The 19,041-nt window shown below is 40.7% G+C and overlaps 1 pseudogene; it reads right to left on the bottom strand.

Moving 5' to 3' along the window:
* The window catches only part of LOC109888923 (tyrosine-protein phosphatase non-receptor type 9-like), a 45,538-nt pseudogene extending 29,299 nt beyond the window's left edge, over nucleotides 1-16,239 (bottom strand).
* Nucleotides 16,240-19,041: the final 2,802 nt, after the last annotated feature.

The following is a 19,041-nucleotide window of genomic DNA, read 5'->3' as shown; positions in this document are numbered from 1 at the left end:
TTTATTCTCTCTCACATCAGATTTTTTTTTTTATCAGTAAAAAATAACAAATACAATTCCATGTACAGATAAATAGTTAAGCAGTTAGATTAAACAACTCATTAGTAAGATAAAATGTTTTGAAATTAAACATGTATGGAAACAGGTGAATGAACACGCTAAAACCCACATGGTAGAAAAATTAACTAGCAGGAATTGTTAACAAGTTAAACTATTTAAATACACATTGCTGTAGGCTACTATTTACTAGTTATCATAAAATATAACTTAATCAAAACCAGAAAGCCTGTAGTCCTTGGCTCAGACAGTGTAATAGAGTGGGCTCAATAGCATCTCATTAGTGTGCAAGATCTTGAGAATCAGCTGTACATGTGATGGAAAAGTGCACTGCACATGTGATGGAAGAGTGCACTGTGCATGCAGAGGGTTGCACTTCCATTGAATTGGAGATAGTTTAACCAAAATATGCCACAACCCCCACACCCCACCTACTACTGTCTGCGTAACTACTACAGCAGAAAGCAGCCTAGTCGGCACAGCTCCATATATCTCATAGTCGTAAAAGAAAAAACAGATGATCCCAGAGCATTTCCTGCACTGTTCCCCCCCCCCCCCATCCTGACGAGAGTATCCTCCTAATGGAATGGGAGTGAGAGGCGTTGAGACGGTATGTGTCATGACATTACCGTCTCTGTCTGAAAGCCATGCATGGCCCATTGCACTTACTGACTAACGGCCCCGGGGAGGGGAATCGACATCCGCCACCCGCTCCAGACATGGAGGATGACCAATGCAATGAGTCTGGTCCTGGAGTTGTTTTAGCGTTTATCTTTTTTCAGCATCTGGGTCGTGTTCAGTAGGCACGATGCGGAAGAAAACATTTTCACACGGAGTGAAACGAAGAGAAAGTTAAGATGGTTGTTGTAGGCTTAATGCCACAGAGGGTTGCCAAAGCTGCCATACGCCTATGTACACACAACACACACAAACACTATTAAACTCACCAGCACAGTGAACTTCCCACTGAGCAGCTCCGAATGCAGAGGTTCCTCCTGAGGCTGTAGTTTGACGATGCCTTCTTTCAGACACGTGACTCCTGGACACATGAAAAAATAACAATTAAGGGAACATCAGGCCTGTGAAGTCTACAGGCTTTTGTTCCAGTCCAGCACTCACACACTTTGATTCAAATGATCCAAATCCACCTAAACAGTCTTCAATGTAGGCCACTACTATCAGTTGACTCAGGTGTGGTAGTGCAGGACTGCATTTCCCCATCCCAGATCTAGTGCGTCTCAGAACTCTTCAGTGATTGGTCTTTCCTTCATCTGCATTGATTTGATTAAAGGCTGGAAGGATGAAAGGGGAAAGAGGGATACATAGTCAGTTGTCCAACTGAAATGTGTCTTCTGCATTTAACCCAACCCCTCTGAATCAGAGAGGTGCGGGGGGCTGCCTAAATCGACATCCATGTCTTTGGAGGCAATATATGGATGAGTCCTACCAGCAAGTGTGCTCTCAACCGTCATGTGATTAAAGGGAAGTTTAGCTGAAAGGAAAGGAAACCATTTCTGAGGAGATTTTCAGGATGTATGGTATTGCAGAGATACCGTGATAGCCAGGCAGATAAGGTATAAATACCTGTGGGAAGCTGTGAATTGAACCTTGTAGGCTACACGACAGTACTGTATATTTACAAAGATCTACCTGTCCAAGTGACTAGAAAGCCTTTACCTTGATCCGCGTGGAGTAGAGCTTAAACTGACTACCGTGGCAAACAATTGGATAACCGTGGGCTCAAGGATTATGACGTATTACTTAACATGCTTATACACTGAACAAAATTACACTGAACAAAATTACACTACATGACCAAAAGTATGTGGACACCTGCTCGTCGAACATCTTATTACAAAATCATGGGCATTAATATGGAGTTGGTCCCCCCTTTGCAGCTATAACAGCCTCCACTCTTCTAGGAAGGCTTTCCACTAGATGTTGGAACATTGCTGTGGGGACTTGTTCCATTCAGCCACAAGAGCATTAGTGAGATCAGGCACTGATGTTGGGTTATTAGGCCGGCTCACAGTCGGTGTTCCAATTCATCCCAAAGTCGTTCGATGGTGTTGAGGTAGGGGCTCTGTGCAGGCCAGTCAAGTTCTTCCACACCGATCTCGACAAACAATTTCTGTAATGGATGGGGGCTCCTGAGTGGCACTGCATCTCAGTGATAGAGGCGTCACTACAGTCCCTGGTTCGAATCCAGACTGCATCACATCCGGCTGTGATTGGGAGTTCCATAGGGCAGCGCACAATTGGCCCAGCGTTGTCGGGGTTTGGCCGTCATTGTAAATAAGAATAAGAACTGACTAAGAACTGAATTTGTGCACGGGAGGATTGGACCTCACTTTTTGCCGGCCTGACACTTGGCATTGCATATGGTGATCTTATGCTTGTGAGCGGCTGCTCGGCCACGGAAACCCCTTTCAACGAACAGTACTGCTGACATTGCTTCCAGGGGCAATTTGGAACTCGGTAGTGAGTGTTGTAAACCGAGGACAGACGATTTTCACACGCTATGCGCATCAGCACCCGCTGGTCCCGTTCTGTGAGCTTGTGTGGCCTAACAATGTTGCTCCTAAACATTTCCACTTCACAATAACAGCACTCAGGGGTGCAACTCCGGTTTTAGAAGTGGGGAGTAGCATATAATAACCTATTACTTTTTTTATCCAGTCGGATAAACCCTCCAAACAACCTTCCCGACCGCTCGGAGGCATCCGTATGGACATTTCACAAACTGATTTGTTGGAAAGGTGGCATCCTATGACGTTGCCACAATGAAAGTCACTGAGCTCTTCAGAAAGGCCATTCTACTGCCAATGTTTGTCTATGGAGATGGCTGTCTGCTGGATTGTATACACCTGTCAGCAACGGGTGTGGCTGAAACAGTGGATTTGGCTAAGTTTCCACATACTTTGTATATATAGTGCATCAACGCTACATGTAAAGTTTTGGTCCAGTGTTTCATGAGCTGAAATAAAAAGATCCCAGAAATGTTCCATATGCACAAAAAGCTTATTTCTCTCAAATTTGGTGTACCAATTTGTTTATATCCATGTTAATGAGGATTCTTCCTTTGCCAAGATAAGGGAGGAAGAGGAGGATTGTCCCCCTCAAAATTGAGTAAAAAAACACAAAAATATAAACAATGCTCCTAAAATGTTTATTTAAAAATAAATTCACCATCTTTCTCCCTAACTTTACAAGTTACCAGCTACTACTGACACGCACGCGCGCATGCATACCTACACACACTTACTCTGTAGCTGTGGAAGAGCTCAATGGCTAGCAGCACGTCGAACTTGCGCGCCATGAGGAACTTGACGGCCACTTCCCAGGACAGCTGGGACACTCCATGCTGAGTGGTCCACTTGGTGATTTCCTCCAGAAACTGTTTGGCAGCCTAAAAACACAGAGATGCGGTCACACACCATGACTGTGTCCCAAATGGCACCATATTCCCTAGCACACTGCATTTGAATGGCCTCCTTTTCCATATATAGTGCATTTCCTTTGATCAGAGTCCTATGGGCCCTGGTCAAAAGTAGTGCACTATATAGGGGATATGGTGCCATTTGGGACACAACCTATGTACTCACTCTACAGAGATAATAAAAGAGACTAGAAGTAGTGAAAGAAGAAAATGATACATCCTATGAGGAAGTGGTGTTGGTGTATGGTGTCTGTATGGCCTTTACCATGAGAGAGCATTTCATTTCATAAAGAGAGAAAGGGTGTTGGAAGACAGAGGGGACTTGGCTGCATGAAAAAAACAAGATACCAACAAAAACAGAGGTTCAAATTGTAGGTATAGCACTTTGTGCTTCCACATTTCTGTACTTCCAAGCCTTGTTAGCTGGGACTAGCAATTGAGTAAAAAGTGCTGGGCTATTAATCTAATCAGAACTACTTGGATTCCATAAACCCTACCTCTATCAAACCTGCCATAAGAAATACACTGAGCTTGTATGCAGAAAACAGACTTGCAGTCCTCCAATCTTGAATAGTTATGGGGTAATAAAGCACTTTTGTGGGGAAAAGCTCACTCTGATTGGCTGGGCCTGGCTCCTCAGTACAATCTTGCAATTGTTGCAGGTTTCATTTATATTTTTGTTCAGTATAGTTTTCACGCATTCCTATGTGCACACACACTTTACACAAAGATGGACAGACACACCCTTTGGCCACTAGGAAGGTTTAGCAAAATTACCTTTAGGTAAGTGATTACAGCAGCATCATTTTACATGAACACTGCCTTGGACTGTTTTTCCTCATGTTGATTTACCCCAATCAATTATATAACTACGTACACAAAATTCCCATTTCAGCACTCAGCTCAGTTACCTATGCATTCTTTATGAACTACAAGGCGGAGTATATATTTTTTATTTCACTTTTATTTAACCAGGTAAGCTAGTTGAGAACAAGTACTTATTTACAACTTGGACCTGGCCAATATAAAGCAAAGCAGTGCGACACAAACAACAACAGAGTTACACATGGAATAAACAAGCGTACAAGATCAACAAAATGTTTTTCAAAGAGTAAAAAATAATGTGCATAGAGTTAAATGTTTTATAGAAGAATGCTATGAAAAATAACATTACCTAGCTGCTAGATTTCAATATTGAGTCTTTTCAGAATTTCCTCCCTTTATCTGATAGCTGACTGTCAAGGTGGACCATTAATTTCCTGTCTCTCATATCACGCCATCTTCCACTCCAGACACCAGGCCTGAAGGTGCTCATTCAAAGTTTCTTCAAACTTCCCCATTATACCCATTCAATAGAATAACTAAATATTTAACCAACACATTTGGACAAAAAATAGTTTAATAACACTATCAGTATTGAAATCTACAGTAGTGTGAAAAGGCACGAGAGAACCCCCAGCTATATTATGTTTTCAGCTAGCAAAGAGACCAATCTAATGTCCTCTGTCTATGTCCTTCCAAAAGTCTTCCGGAATTTTGTTGGTGGGCGAGCCCAGCCAGGCAGCACCAGCGAGCTGTCACAGAAGATAGAGGCTAATGAAAGCTCACGCTCTGAGCAAGTTCCGCTTCCCCAGCCAGCGAGAGGGGGGGGAAGTCAACTATGGGGAGTCAGAAACTCTTCACGAATACAGAAAGCAACTGGTGAGCAGAGCTGAAAAGGACAGGATGCCACTGTCCTCCTCTCACAAAGCTCAGGATTTCTAAGACAAATTGATGCATTTCAGAGGCTCAGCACTATTCAAACCGCTAAAAGCCAAGGAGGAAGCTAACTGTTATCTACAGAATTTAAAAAAATATATATATATTCTCACTGTGGCTGCATTATTAAGTTTTCACCATGTGGTTGTTTCATTCTCATTCGGATGTTTGTTTCCCTGTGTATCATTCAATTATTTTAACTGGTAAATCAAAGCAAGCGTCATATTGGCCCGGTCCTTTAAGACATCCAATGTACAAAGCATATCCTCTGGATGCAGGTGGTGTTTAACTAAAGGAGGTGGGCCTATATCTAATATCAGATTATCAGTACATTTTAATGGGCTCTGATTTAACATGATACTTTATTGTTAACTCTATGTAAACACTATTAGTGGTTTAAAGGCAAATTTGATATAAATCAGTCAAATATTTTTTTAGCTAATATCGGGTGATAATATTGGTCAACTTATATATCGGTTCATAAAATTCAACCAGGAACCCTGGACTCCCAGAGCAGATGAAGGGATGCTAGTCTTGATGCTATTCAAAGAGCCCAACTACCGGGATTTGATTCCAGTCCACTAAGTTGTGATGTACAGTACCAGTCAAAAGTTTGAACACACCTACTCATTCAAGGGTTTCTCTTTATTTTTACTATTTGTAGAATGATAGTGAAGACATCAAAACTATGAAAAAAAAAAACATATGGAATCATGTGGTAACCAAAAAGTGTTAAACAAATCAAAATACATTTTATATTTGAGATTCTTCAAAGTAGCCACCCTTTGCCTTGATGACAGCTTTGCACACTCTTGCATTCTCTCAACCAGCTTCATGTGGTAGTCACCTGGAATGCATTTCAATTAACAGGTGTGCCTTGTTAAAAGTTCATTTGTGGAATTTCTTTCCTTAATGTGTTTGAGCCAATCAGGCATTCATGGTTAAATTGCTGCAAAGAAACCACTACTAAATACTCAGTGTCAGTAGATGCAAAAATACTGAATCTTAGGAGTTGATTCCTAGAGAAATCGAAGCTTGTCACCCAGAAAGGGGAGTCGACATCGGGAGATGACAGGCAAAGAGTCGAGGAATCTATTATTTGAGTCAACTCCCCACCACTAGCACAAAGTTGGATGCAACCAAGTTGCAGATGAGTTGCATTGGGGTGTTTCACAAAGCAATCAAGTAGTAACTCAGTTACCCAAAATTGTGGGAAAGTTGATTTGTTTAACTCCAGCCTACGGTTACAGTTAAAATAAGGGTTAAGTTTAGGGTTAGGATAAGGGTTAAGGTTAGAGTACTAGCTAGGGATAGTTGTAATGTTGTTGACATTTTTTTAAGATCTACAAACCATGTACTTGGGACTATCCAAACAAAATGTTACCGAAACAGGTTTTTGTGTGTGAATAAACTAGTGAAAATTAACGTAGTTCAATATTCATAAGTATTCTGGAACTTTCTGGTTCACAAAAAAACATTGAACCTTCATAGTTCACACTTGAAGCCGAACCAAGAGGAGGACCCATTACTGACTTCAAGATAGTTCACCTGAATTAGAAATGTACCTAGGTGCAGGAATGGATTCCTAAAAAGTAATCTATGGACCCTGAGTGTCCCCAACACAGATTCTGGGCCTGTTTGCTTAGTTACATTTTATAGCAGACATGAGAATTAGGTCTAAACAAAGAGTTCTACTTTGAAGGAAATATTCTGGCACAAATTCTGTGAATCAAGACGATACGTGCAAATATTTACATATTTTGAGGAATTCAGTATGCACTTCCTCAAATTTGTGAGACATTTTCTTTTCAATGCAAGTCTTCCGCCCTTACGGATCTCGATCCCTCGGCATAAAACCAAACTTGACTGCTTTCTCTATGAAGAGGTCACAGCCTTCCCATATGCTCTGCCCAAAGTATGTTGATTCTCCTTAAAAGCCTAAGATATCAGGGAGAATGAGCTTGAGGGAGAGAGAGCAGCTATCAGATGTTAGTAGTTAGGTTAATATTAGTCAGGAAGTTATCTTTGACTCACACGGAGAGGGGAGATATCAAGTGAGTAGACAGAGACTGCACATTTCAATCAGTCTGAATGATATATGAACCGCAAGTGACAGAGTTCATATTAAAGCCCGACCAACATGTTTTTTTTAATTACGATTCTGTTTCTTTGGAGGAAAAACCTTTCCAATACCTACACATCTGCCGATATACTGTTAAAAGCAGGGAAATTAAAAAACAAACAAACATCGCTGCACAGCGATTTTCAGGTCTCTCCAGTCATGTTCGATTAGGTTCAAGTCTGGGCTCTGGATGGACCACTCAAAGATATCCCAATTGGATGATGCTGCCTCCACCACCCTTGAAGCATGGTGGTGGCAGCATCACCCTGTGGGGATATATTTCAGCGGCAGGGACTGGGAGACAAGACAGGATCGAGGCAAATCTGAACGGAGCAAAGTACTGCGAGATCCTTGATGAAAACCTGCTCCAGGGGACTCAGGTCCTCAGAGTGGGGTGAAGGTTCACCTTGCAACAGGACAATAATCCTAAGCACACAGCCAAGACAATGCAGGAGTGACTTCAGGACAAGTCTCTGAATGTTCTTGAGTCACCCAGTCAGAGCCCGGACTTGAACCCAATCAACATCTCTGGAGAGACCTGAAAGCAAAAATTTGAATGCCCCTTGGCATGTTTCCCTATTTTGTTGCATTACAACCTGTAATTTAAATTTATTTTTTTGGATTTCATGCAATAGACATACACAAAATAGTCCAAATTAGTGAAGTGAAAAAAGAAAAAAAAAACTGTTTAAAAACATTAAAGTGGTGTGTGCATATGTATTCACCCACTTTGCTATGAAGCCCCTAAATAAGATCTGGTGCAACCAATTACCTTCAGAAGTCACATAATTATTTAAATAAAGTCCACCTGTGTGCAATCTAAGTGCAACATGATAACAGTATATACCTATATTTTTTATTTATTTAAATTTTACCTTTATTTTACTAGGCAAGTCAGAAGAACAAATTCTTATTTTCAATGACTGCATAGGAACAGTGGGTTAACTGCCTGTTCAGGGGCTAAACGACAGATTTGTACCTTGTCAGCTCGGGGCTATCGAACTTGCAACCTTCCGGTTACTAGTCCAACGCTCTAACCACTAGGCTACCCTGCCGCCCCAACCCTAAATATATACGCACACACACAATCTGAAACACCACTAAGCAAGGGGCACCACCAAGCAAGAGGCACCATGAAGAACAAGGAGCTCTCCAAACATTTCAGGGATAAAGTTGTGGAAAAGTAAAGTACAGATCAGGGTTGGGTTATTAAAAAAATATCCCAAACTTTGAACATCCCACAGAGCACCATTAATTCCAATATAAAAAAAATTGAAAGATAATGGCACCAGAACAGGCCTGCCAAAAGAGGGCCGCCCACCAAAACGAATGGACCAGGCAAGGAGGGCATTAATCAGAGAGGCAACAAAGAGACCAAAGATAACCCTAAAGGAGCTGCAAAACTGCTTTCCGGAAGAGTGGCCCAAACAAAAAAACAGTTAAAGAAAAGAATAAGCAAACACGTTTGATGGTGTTCACTAAAAGGCATGTTGGAGACTCCCCAAACATATGGAAGAAGGTACTCTGGTCAGGTGATATTAAATTGAACTTTTGGCCAAGGAAACCGCTATGTCTGGCGCAAACCCAACCTCTCAGAACATCCCCACAGTGAAGCATGGTGGTGGCAGCATCATGCTGTGGGGATGTTGTTCTATTGTCAGGGACTGGCAAACTGGTCAGAATTGAAGGAATGATGGATGGCGCTAAATACAGGGAAATTCTTGAGGGAAACCTGTTTGTCTTCCAGAGATTTGAGACTGGGAAGGGGCTTCACCCTCCAGCCGGGCAATGACCCTAAGCATACTGCTAATGCAACACTCCAGTGGTTTAAGGGGAAACATTTTTAAGTCTTGGAATGGCCTAGTCAAAGCCCAGACCTCAATCCAATTGAGAATCTGTGGTATGACTTAAAGATTGCTGTACACCAGTGGAACCCATCCTACTTGAAAGAGCTGGAGCAGTTTTGCCTTGAAGAATGGGCAAAAATCCCAATGACTAGATGTGACAAGCTTTTATATAGTCGTGGACAAAATTTGAGAATGACACATATTAATTTCCAGAAAGTTTGCTGCTTCAGTGTGTTTAGATATTTTTGTCAGATGTTATGGAATACTGAAGTATAATTACAAGCATTTCATAAGTCTCAAAGGCTTGTATTGACAATTACATGAAGTTGATGCAGAGTCAATATTTTCAGTGTTGACCCTCTTTTTCAAGACCTCTGCAATCCGCCCTGGCATGCTGTCAATTAACTTCCGGGCCACATCCTAACTGATGGCAGCACATTCTTGCATAATCAATGCTTGGAGTTTGTCAGAATATCAATGTTTTGTATATTTTGTTCCCCGAGCCACTTAGTTATCACTTTTGCCTTAAGGCAAGGTGCTCCATCATGCTTGAAAAGGCATTGTTCGTCACCAAACCTTTCCTGGATGGTTGGGAGAAGTTGCTCTCGGAGGATGTGTTGGTACCATTCTTTATTCGTGGCTGTGTTCTTAGGAAAAGTTGTGAGTGAGCCCACTCCCTTGGCTGAGAAGCAACCCCACACATGGTCTCAGGATGCTTTACTGTTGGCATGACACAGGACTGATGGTAGCACTCACCTTGAAAGGGTATTCCCCAGAGAAAATGACTTTACCCCAGTCCTCAGCAGTCCAATCCCTGTACCTTTTGCAGAAATCAGTCTGTCCCTGACGTTTTCCCTGAGAGAGAAGTGGCTTTTTTGCTGCCCTTCTTGACACCAGGCCCTCCTCCAAAAGTCTTCGCCTCACTGTGCGTGCAGATGCACACGCGCACACACACACCTACCTGTATTTGGGGAGTTTCACCCATTCTCCTCCGCAGATCCTCTCAAGCAAAAACAGGTTTGTAGAAAGTTTGGGAAATGCATTCAGTCAATACATGTTAGAGTCACCATTGGGAGCAATTACAGCTGTGAGTCTTCCTGTTTAAGTCTCGAAGAGCTTTCCACACCTGGGTGGTGCAACATTTCCCATGATTCCAGTATGTGATGAAAAGCAGACAACCAGGATTTCCTCTAGGATTTTGCCTGTGTTTAGCTCCATTCCGTACATTTTTTGTCCTCAAACACTCCACAGTCCTGAACAATTTCAGGCATACCCATAACATGATGCAGTCATCACTATGGTGGTACTCAGTAATGTGTTTGTTGTATTAGATTTTTCCTAAACACAACACTTTGTATTCAGGACAAAAAGTGAATTGCTTTGCCACATTTGTTGCTGTATTACTTTTGGGCACGTTCCAGATGCACTTCTCAGTATTTGGTATTTAGACTTACCTTTTTCAATGACATAATGCTCTCTGCAGGTGTGGCTACCTTGCACACTCTAAATAAATGTAATTCAACTGCTAAAAACCCTCCCACTTGCTTGCCAACAGATTTTCTCGTGGAGTTTTCATTAAATGGGGTTTTCAGTACATTTAACTTAAGCCATCCCTTTAAATCCAGTATATCTTTAGTTATAATTTTGTCAGACAATAGAATACATAGAGAGAACAGGCAAAATATAGGGATCAATTGTCACGGTCGTCCTCCTCTTCATCTGAAGAGGAGAGGCGAGATGGATCGGAGGACCAAAATGTGGCGTGGTATGTGTTCATCATTAATTTTAATACAGAAAACACTGAACACTGAAACCCTATACAAAAACCAATAAACGAAAGAACAACCGTGAAGCTAAATGCAAACTGCGCTGAAACAAGCAATCAACATAGACAATCACCCACAAACAAACAGTGCAACCCAGGCTACCTAAGTATGATTCTCAATCAGAGACAACTAATGACACCTGCCTCTGATTGAGAACCATACTAGGCCGAAACATAGAAATCCCCAAATCATAGAATATCAAACATAGACTGCCCACCCAACTCACGCCCTGACCATACTAACTAAATACAAAACAAAGGAAATAAAGGTCAGAACGTGACATCAATGAAAGAAGCAATCTATGCATATTTGTCTCAGTTTCAACACCAACAGGTACATTTTAAAATACTTTGATCTTGTAGATTGTTTAGGCAAATCTTAGGGTTAGGAAAGTCTGTATGAATAATACAATTTTAAAATGGGTTGGAGAGCCTTCACAGAAAATAAATTGATGAATAAAATAAAATATTTGATTGATTCATCCTGAAAATTGTCATATTCAAATTCAATCCATAAAATATTGGAAGGTGAGGGCAGATAAAAAAAAGTATACAATAGGGTTTGAACAATAATCCTACCCTAATTCTCACTACTCGTGGAACTGTATAACACAGGTCCATTCGTCATGAAACATGCGCCAGGCTCCAGGTTTAACCTGCTACGTGTGGTCTGAGTTCCACAATGATTCAAATAGGCTACATGTCCCAAATTATTGGCATGTTTTGGAATATTTTTATTCTGTACAGACATCCTTTTCCATCTGTCAATTAGGTTAGTATTGTGGAATAACTACAAAGTGGTTGATCCATCCTCAGTTTTCCTATCACAGCCATTAAACAAACTGTTTTAAAGTCACCATTGGCCAAGTGGTGAAATCCCCTCCTGCAAATGAGTTAGGAAACAGCCAGTATCTTTGTAGTGACTGGGTGTATTGATACATCATCCAAAAGTGTAATTATATGCTTTATATACACCATGCTTTTTAAATTCACCCCTCTACCACAGGTGCCCTTCTTCGCGAGGCATTGGAAAACCTCCCTGGTCTTTGTGGTTGAATCTGTATATGACATTCACTGCTCGACTGAGGGACCTTACAGATAATTGTATATGTGTTGGGTACAGAGATGAAGTAGTAATTTAAAAATAAAGTTAAACACTATTATTGTACAAAGAGTGAGTCCATGCAACTTATAATGGACTTGTTCAGTAAATTTGTAGTCCTAAACGTATATACAGTGGCAAGAAAAATTACATGAATCCAGGAATTACCTGGATTTCTGCATAAAAAATTGGCCATAAAATTTGATCTGATCTTCACCTAAGTCACAAAAATAGACAAGTCTGCCACAGTCTGCTTAAACTAATAACACACAAACAATTATACATTTTCATGTCTTTATTGAACACACTGTGTAAACATTCACAGTGTAGGGTGGAAAGAGAATGTGAACCCTTGGATTTAACAATTGGTTTACCCTCCTTTGGCAGCAATAAACTCAACCAAATGTTGTTGTTTTTTTACCTTTATTTAACTATGACAGCCTAGGAACAGTGGGTTAACTGCCTGTTCAGGGGAAGAACGACAGATTTGTACCTTGTCAGCTCGGGGGTTTGAACTTGCAACCTTCCGGTTACTAGTCCAACTCTCTAACCATTAGGCTACTCTGCCGCCCCTACTGGCGGATCAGACCTACACAACGGTCAGGAGGAGTTTTGGACCATGTTTACAAAACTGTTTCAGTTCAGCAATATTCTTAGGATGTCTGGTGTGAATCACTCTCAAGGTCATGCCACAGCATTTAAAATTGGGTTGAGGTCGGGACTCTGACTTGTCCACTCCAGAAGGTGTATTTTCTTCTGTTGAAGCCATTCTGTTGTTAATTTACTTCTGTTTTGGGTCGCTGTCCTGTCGCATCACCCAACTTCTGTTGAGCTTCAATTGGCGGACAGGTAGCCTAGAGAGGTAGAGGTGTTATTTGGTAAAAGACCAAGTCCATATTATGGCAAGAACAGCTCAAATAAGCAAAGAGAAATGACAGTCCATCATTACTTTAAGACATGAAGATCTGTCAATCCGGTTTCTTCAAGTGCAGTTGCAAAAACAATAATTTGCTATGATGTAACTGGCTCTCATGAGGACCGCCACAGAAGATAAGTTCATTAGAGATTCTGGAGACGAAATAAACTGTACTAGCCTTTGACCTGTTTAGGAGAGGTGCTGACTAGCGGAGTAGAGCCAGTTTGCGCTGTTCTGTGAAGGGAGTAGTACACAGCGTTGTACGAGATCTTCAGTTTCTTGGCAATTTCTCGCATGGAATAGCCTTCATTTCACAGAACAAGAATAAACTGACGAGTTTCAGAAGTACTTTGTTTCTGGACATTTTGAGCCTGTAATCAAACCGACAAATGCTGATGCACCAGATACTAAACTAGTCTAAAGGACAGATTTATTCCTTCTTAAATCAGAACAGTTTTCAGCTGTGCTAACAATTGCAAAAGGGTTTTCTAATGATCAATCAGCCTTTTAAAATGATCAACTTGGAACACAGGAGTAATGGTTGCTGACAATGGGCCTCTGTACGCATATATAGATATTCCATAAAAATCAGCCGTTTCCAGCTACAATAGTCATTTACAACATTAACAATGTCTACACTGTATTTCTGATAAATGTTATGTTATTTTAATAGACTTTTTTTTCCTTTTTTTTTTCAAAACAAGGACATTTCTAAGTGATCCCAAACGTTTGAACGGTAGTGTATGTAAATAAGGTTCTCTTTTTTAGTTTATACATTTGCACAAATTTCTAAAAACAATTTTTTTGCTTTGTCATTATGGGCCCATTGTGTGTAGATTGAGGACATTTTTTTATTTAATCCATTTTGGAATAAGTCTGTAACACAACAAAATGTGGAAAAAGTCAAGGGATCTGAATACTTTCCGAATGCACTGTAAGGTGTCTGTCTGACACCTCGTGTAAACACGAAGCCAAGTCAGTTGTCGGACAATTTACGGGACACACCGACAGCAGCAGCCCCACTCCTCATCTCTTTCAGATTGCGAACATACCGGTCCCAAATCTTTATCCAATTTTCTTTGATATCGGTGATATCTACCTGGCTGTTATCTTTTGTGTTCTTGTCCAAATACAACTACATCGAAGGATTGTAGATGTATAATTGCACGTAGCAAATATTGAAATAAAAGCACACAAAAAAATAAGCTTGCAAGTAGATTAGCAGTAGCATTAAAGTAGAAGCACGTCCATTGCTTCCATGTTTATACCAGAAGGGATGATGTAGACACAAGGCGGGATTTACGTTGCAAAACTCACTCAATACTGCCCCTCAAGTCTCCACAAGGAATGATACGCAGCATCTCAATTTTCAGGTATCACAAAAGTATGTTGAATGCGGGACCGCATTACCCCTTTTGTGAAGTAAAACGAACCTTCCGTCTCCATAGTGTATAAAATCAGCCCTTAGACTCACTGCCTGCTGTCCAGATGAGCCATGGGGAAAGGGTATTAGGGACCGGAAAGTGTAAAGACCATCATTTACCACCTGGCTGGAAAAATCAGTCAGGGAGACAGAGAGAGAATAAACAAGCTGATCTCTCTCAAACTCATGTGAAAGAGATACTACTCTTCACCCCCCTTATAAATATCCACAGTTCTTGGTACTGGACTTCTTTATGTGTTTGGAACCATCTATCCAGTTTAATGAGTGTAACCCACATGTCCATGTATGTTGGGGATAGCATGAATAGACCTACAATAGGCCCACCAACTCATGTTTTATGCTGTGGATACATTGTCATCATATGGACAATAAGCACCCTAGCAATACATTATTATATAATATCCATTTCCTGCCTTTTAGGACCTGGTTGGAAAAACACAAGAGGCAGTGAGAGCAGCTTGGCATGTGATTAACAACTGTACTAGCCCTTGATCATGCCTCTCAGTTTCATTACATTACACACAAGAGTCATTGGATGAAGGCATCTTCTGTAAGAGAGTTAAACAGATCAATTGTTGCGAAGTCATTGTCACAGACAGGCACAAACATTGTATCCAACTACATTTGTCAACATTGTAGCCTACCATGAAGATGCTTCTAACATGAAATGTCAAAATATTACATTGATTTGTTTTGTTAAAGAATTAAAAATGATCAGATGTAATGTTTTGACTTATGAAAAACACCATGCAATGGTAATTTGATTTCATCATTTCCGCAAATGTAGACCCAAGTGTCTATCAAATGATATAGAATTATAAATTATCAGTATTAGGGCAAGAATCTAAAAAGCTATGCTTTCTCCATTTGCATTGATGCACTTACTTAGCCCACACATCTCCCTTTACATACCACACAAACAACAATATGGCTAGTACAGATGTAGCTCTCAAACTCTAGGCGGCATTCTGCCTTCACCCTACAGTTTTCAGCCATTAGATTTTCCCATGACTCGCTGAAGGGAACTACAATCCCGACGCTGTTTTTGTGTTTAAAACGTCAATAATTATTGCTTGCGATACGGCTTTCAAACATATGGCCCATATCTTTCATCAACTAGAAATAATCATTTAAAAAAATATATATATACACACACACACACACACAGTGTAGCATCTTCGCACAGATCCATACAGCTATGCTTACACACAGATGTTTGGCGCACACTGGATAGCTTCAGTCTGTTTTCTGTAAACAAGCACTGTAACATGGAGATATGGCCTTGTGGGAACATTAACTATAACCCTATCACATGAGGTTGTCGGAACAGGCTTGTGGTAATGGCTGGAGCGGAATTAGTGGGACGTTATCAGCCATTCGATTATCGCCGTTCCAGCCATTCTGAGCCGTTCTCCCCTCAGCAGCCTGCGCTGATTATACCCAATCAAGCTGTGTATCAATTTAGCCTTTTTTTTTTTTTATTATATTACTTCTCGCTGATATATGAAAGATAAAGTTCTTATGCTTCCAAAACAATACCACAAGTGAAACGTGTTAATATTTAGATTGAGTGTAGGGGGGCTCTTAAAGAGCATCACTTGCAGTGGTGTAGGCTAACTGCAATGCAACAACTTGACACATTTTATGCATTCTTACTACGGAATGAGCAAATATTTGGCATTCTATTAAAAATTACCTGTTCTTCCTCTGCTGACAAACTGTCTGCCATTCTTCACTCTCGTTCTTGAGATTGACACCTTAATCCTTCAATTTGGTCGCCTTTCTCCTTTTCCTCTTTTCATAAAGGTAAACCGGTAACGTTTTTGCTAGGTTACTGGTGTTTTACCAAACTTAAATTTGTCTCGTATATAAATGTAAAGCTTTATACTCTTTCTTCGTTTGACTGGCCTGTTTTAGTAGTCGAATAAGAAATGTGTAATCTTCCATCAAAATACTCATGCATGAGAGAAAATCGCTGATGTGTCAAATCTTATCGAGAGCTGAAGAAAAGAGTCCTTTAACAGTTTGCCGTTTTTCTGTGACGAATCGCTGCTGATATAATTAACCGATTTGTCCAGTAAAGCCACCCACCTTTGCTTTAGAATCAAGACTAAAGGCATTCCTGTTCTCTGGTTTGCAATCATTTAACTCCGTGTGGGCTTGACGAGACCTGTATGAAGCTACCCACAAAAAGGTTTGGCCACAATAGTGGCGTTTGCGGTTGGCCTTCAAAAGAATAGTCCCCTATTGAAACTGATCTAAACTGATACAAATGGTGTTTCTATTTAACTTCAAAATAAATACAATAATTTATTAATTTGACAATAAACAGTAAAACATGTCAAATCCAACTGTGGATGTATGACTGCATAATTGCATTGGGGTAATACATACAGTATACAGTGGGGCAAAAACGTATTTAGTCAGCCACCAATTGTGCAAGTTCTCCCACTTCAAAAGATGAGAGAGGCCTGTAATTTTCATCATAGGTACACTTCAACTATGACAGACAAAATGAGAAAAAAAATCCTGAAAATCACATTGTAGGATTTTTATGAATTTATTTGCAAATTATTAATTATTCTCAAATTACTGCCTCACCTGGTTGACCAACTACTTCTCAGACAGAGTTCAGTGTGTCAAATCGGAAGGCCTGTTGTCTGGACCTCTAGCAGTCTCTATGGGGGTGCCACAGGGTTCAATTCTCGGGCCGACTCTTTTCTCTGTATACATCAATGATGTCGCCCTTGCTATTGGTGATTCTCTGATCTGCCTCTAAGCAGATGACACCATTCTGTATACTTCTGGCCCTACATTGGACACTGTGTTAACTATCCTCCAGATGAGCTTCAATGCCATTACAACTCTCCTTCTGTGGCTTCCAACTGCTCTTAAATGCAAATAAAACTAAATGCATGCTCTTCAACCGATCGCTGCCCGTACTTGCCCACCCGCCTAGCATCACTATTCTGGACGGTTCTGACTTAGAATATGTGGACAACTACAAATACCTAGGTATCTGGTTAGACTGTAAACTCTCCTTCCAGACTCACATTAAGCATCTCCCATCCAAAATGAAATCTAGAATTGGCTTCCTATTTCGCAACAAAGCATCCTTCACTCATGCTGCCAAACATACCTTCGTAAAACTGACTATCCTACCGATCCTTGAGTTCAGCGATGTCATTTACAAAATAGCCTCCAACACTCTACTCAGGAAATTGGATGCAGTCTATCACAGTGCCATATTGTTTTGTCACCAAAGCCCCATATACTACCCACCACTGCGATCTGTATGCTCTCGTTGGCTGGCTTCATATCGCTTCATATTCATCGCCAAACCCACAGGCTCCAGGTCATCTATAAGTCTTTGCTTGGTAAAGCCCTGCCTTATCTCAGCTCCCTGGTCACCATAGCAGCACCTACACATAGCACGCGCTCCAGCAGGTATATTTCACTGGTCACCCCCAAAGCCAATTCCTCATTTGGCCGCCTTTCCTTCCAGTTCTCTGCTGCCAATGACTGGAACAAATTGCAAAAATCACTGAAGCTGGAGACTCATATCTCCCTCACTAACTTTAAGCATCAGCTGTAAGAGCAGCTTACAGACCATTGCACATGTATATAGCCCATCTGTAAATAGCCCATCCAACTACCTCATCCCCATACTGTATTTATTTTTTGCTCCTTTGCACCCCAGTATATCTACTTGCACATTCATCTTCTGCACATCTATCACTCCAGTGTTTAATTGCTAAATTGTAACTATTTCCCCACTATGGCCTATTTATTGCCTTACCTCCCTAATCTTACCTTATTAGCACACATTGTATATAGACTTTTCTATTGTGTTATTGACTGTATGTTTGTTTATTCCATGTGTAACTCTGTGTTGTTGTTTGTGTCGCACTGCTTTGCTTTATCTTGGCCAGGTCGCAGTTGTAAATGAGAACTTGTTCTCAACTGGCCTTCCTGATTAAATAAAGGTTCAATAAAAAATTACAACTCTATGCAAAGGAGTTATGTCGCACTGCATGAGGCAAATGGTGGTCACACCAGATACTGACTGATATTCTGATCCATGCCCCTACCTTTTTTTAAGGTATCAGTGACCAACAGATGCATATCTGTATTCCCAGTCATGTGAAATCCATAGATTAGAATGTATTTCAATTGACTGATTTCCTTATATGATTTGTAACTCAGTAAGTCTTTGAAATTGTGCATGTTCCATTTATATTTTTGTTCAGTGTAGTGCACATGGTTCGTTTCACAAAAAGACAACACTTCTCCACATTTTTGGTTTGCTTCCATTTATAATTAAAATGTTTCTTCCACATAAGGCTTCCCTGCGCTCGATCATCCATGGATAATAACGACCGACTGACTGACTGCATGCGCTTGCCTTAATGGTGCCAAATTAAGATCATCAACAGGTGATTGTGACTGTTGACAAAAGACGCGGCCGAGACAAAGACGCTATAGAACTCTGTTTTGGCGTTTGATGAAGCACTAAAGGTTACTACAAGCT

This window comes from Oncorhynchus kisutch, linkage group LG4, assembly GCF_002021735.2.
Source record: "Oncorhynchus kisutch isolate 150728-3 linkage group LG4, Okis_V2, whole genome shotgun sequence".
Lineage (NCBI taxonomy): Eukaryota > Metazoa > Chordata > Actinopteri > Salmoniformes > Salmonidae > Oncorhynchus > Oncorhynchus kisutch.
The sequence above is the reverse complement of the archived record's forward strand: the minus strand, read 5'-3'. Positions and strand labels throughout refer to the sequence as shown.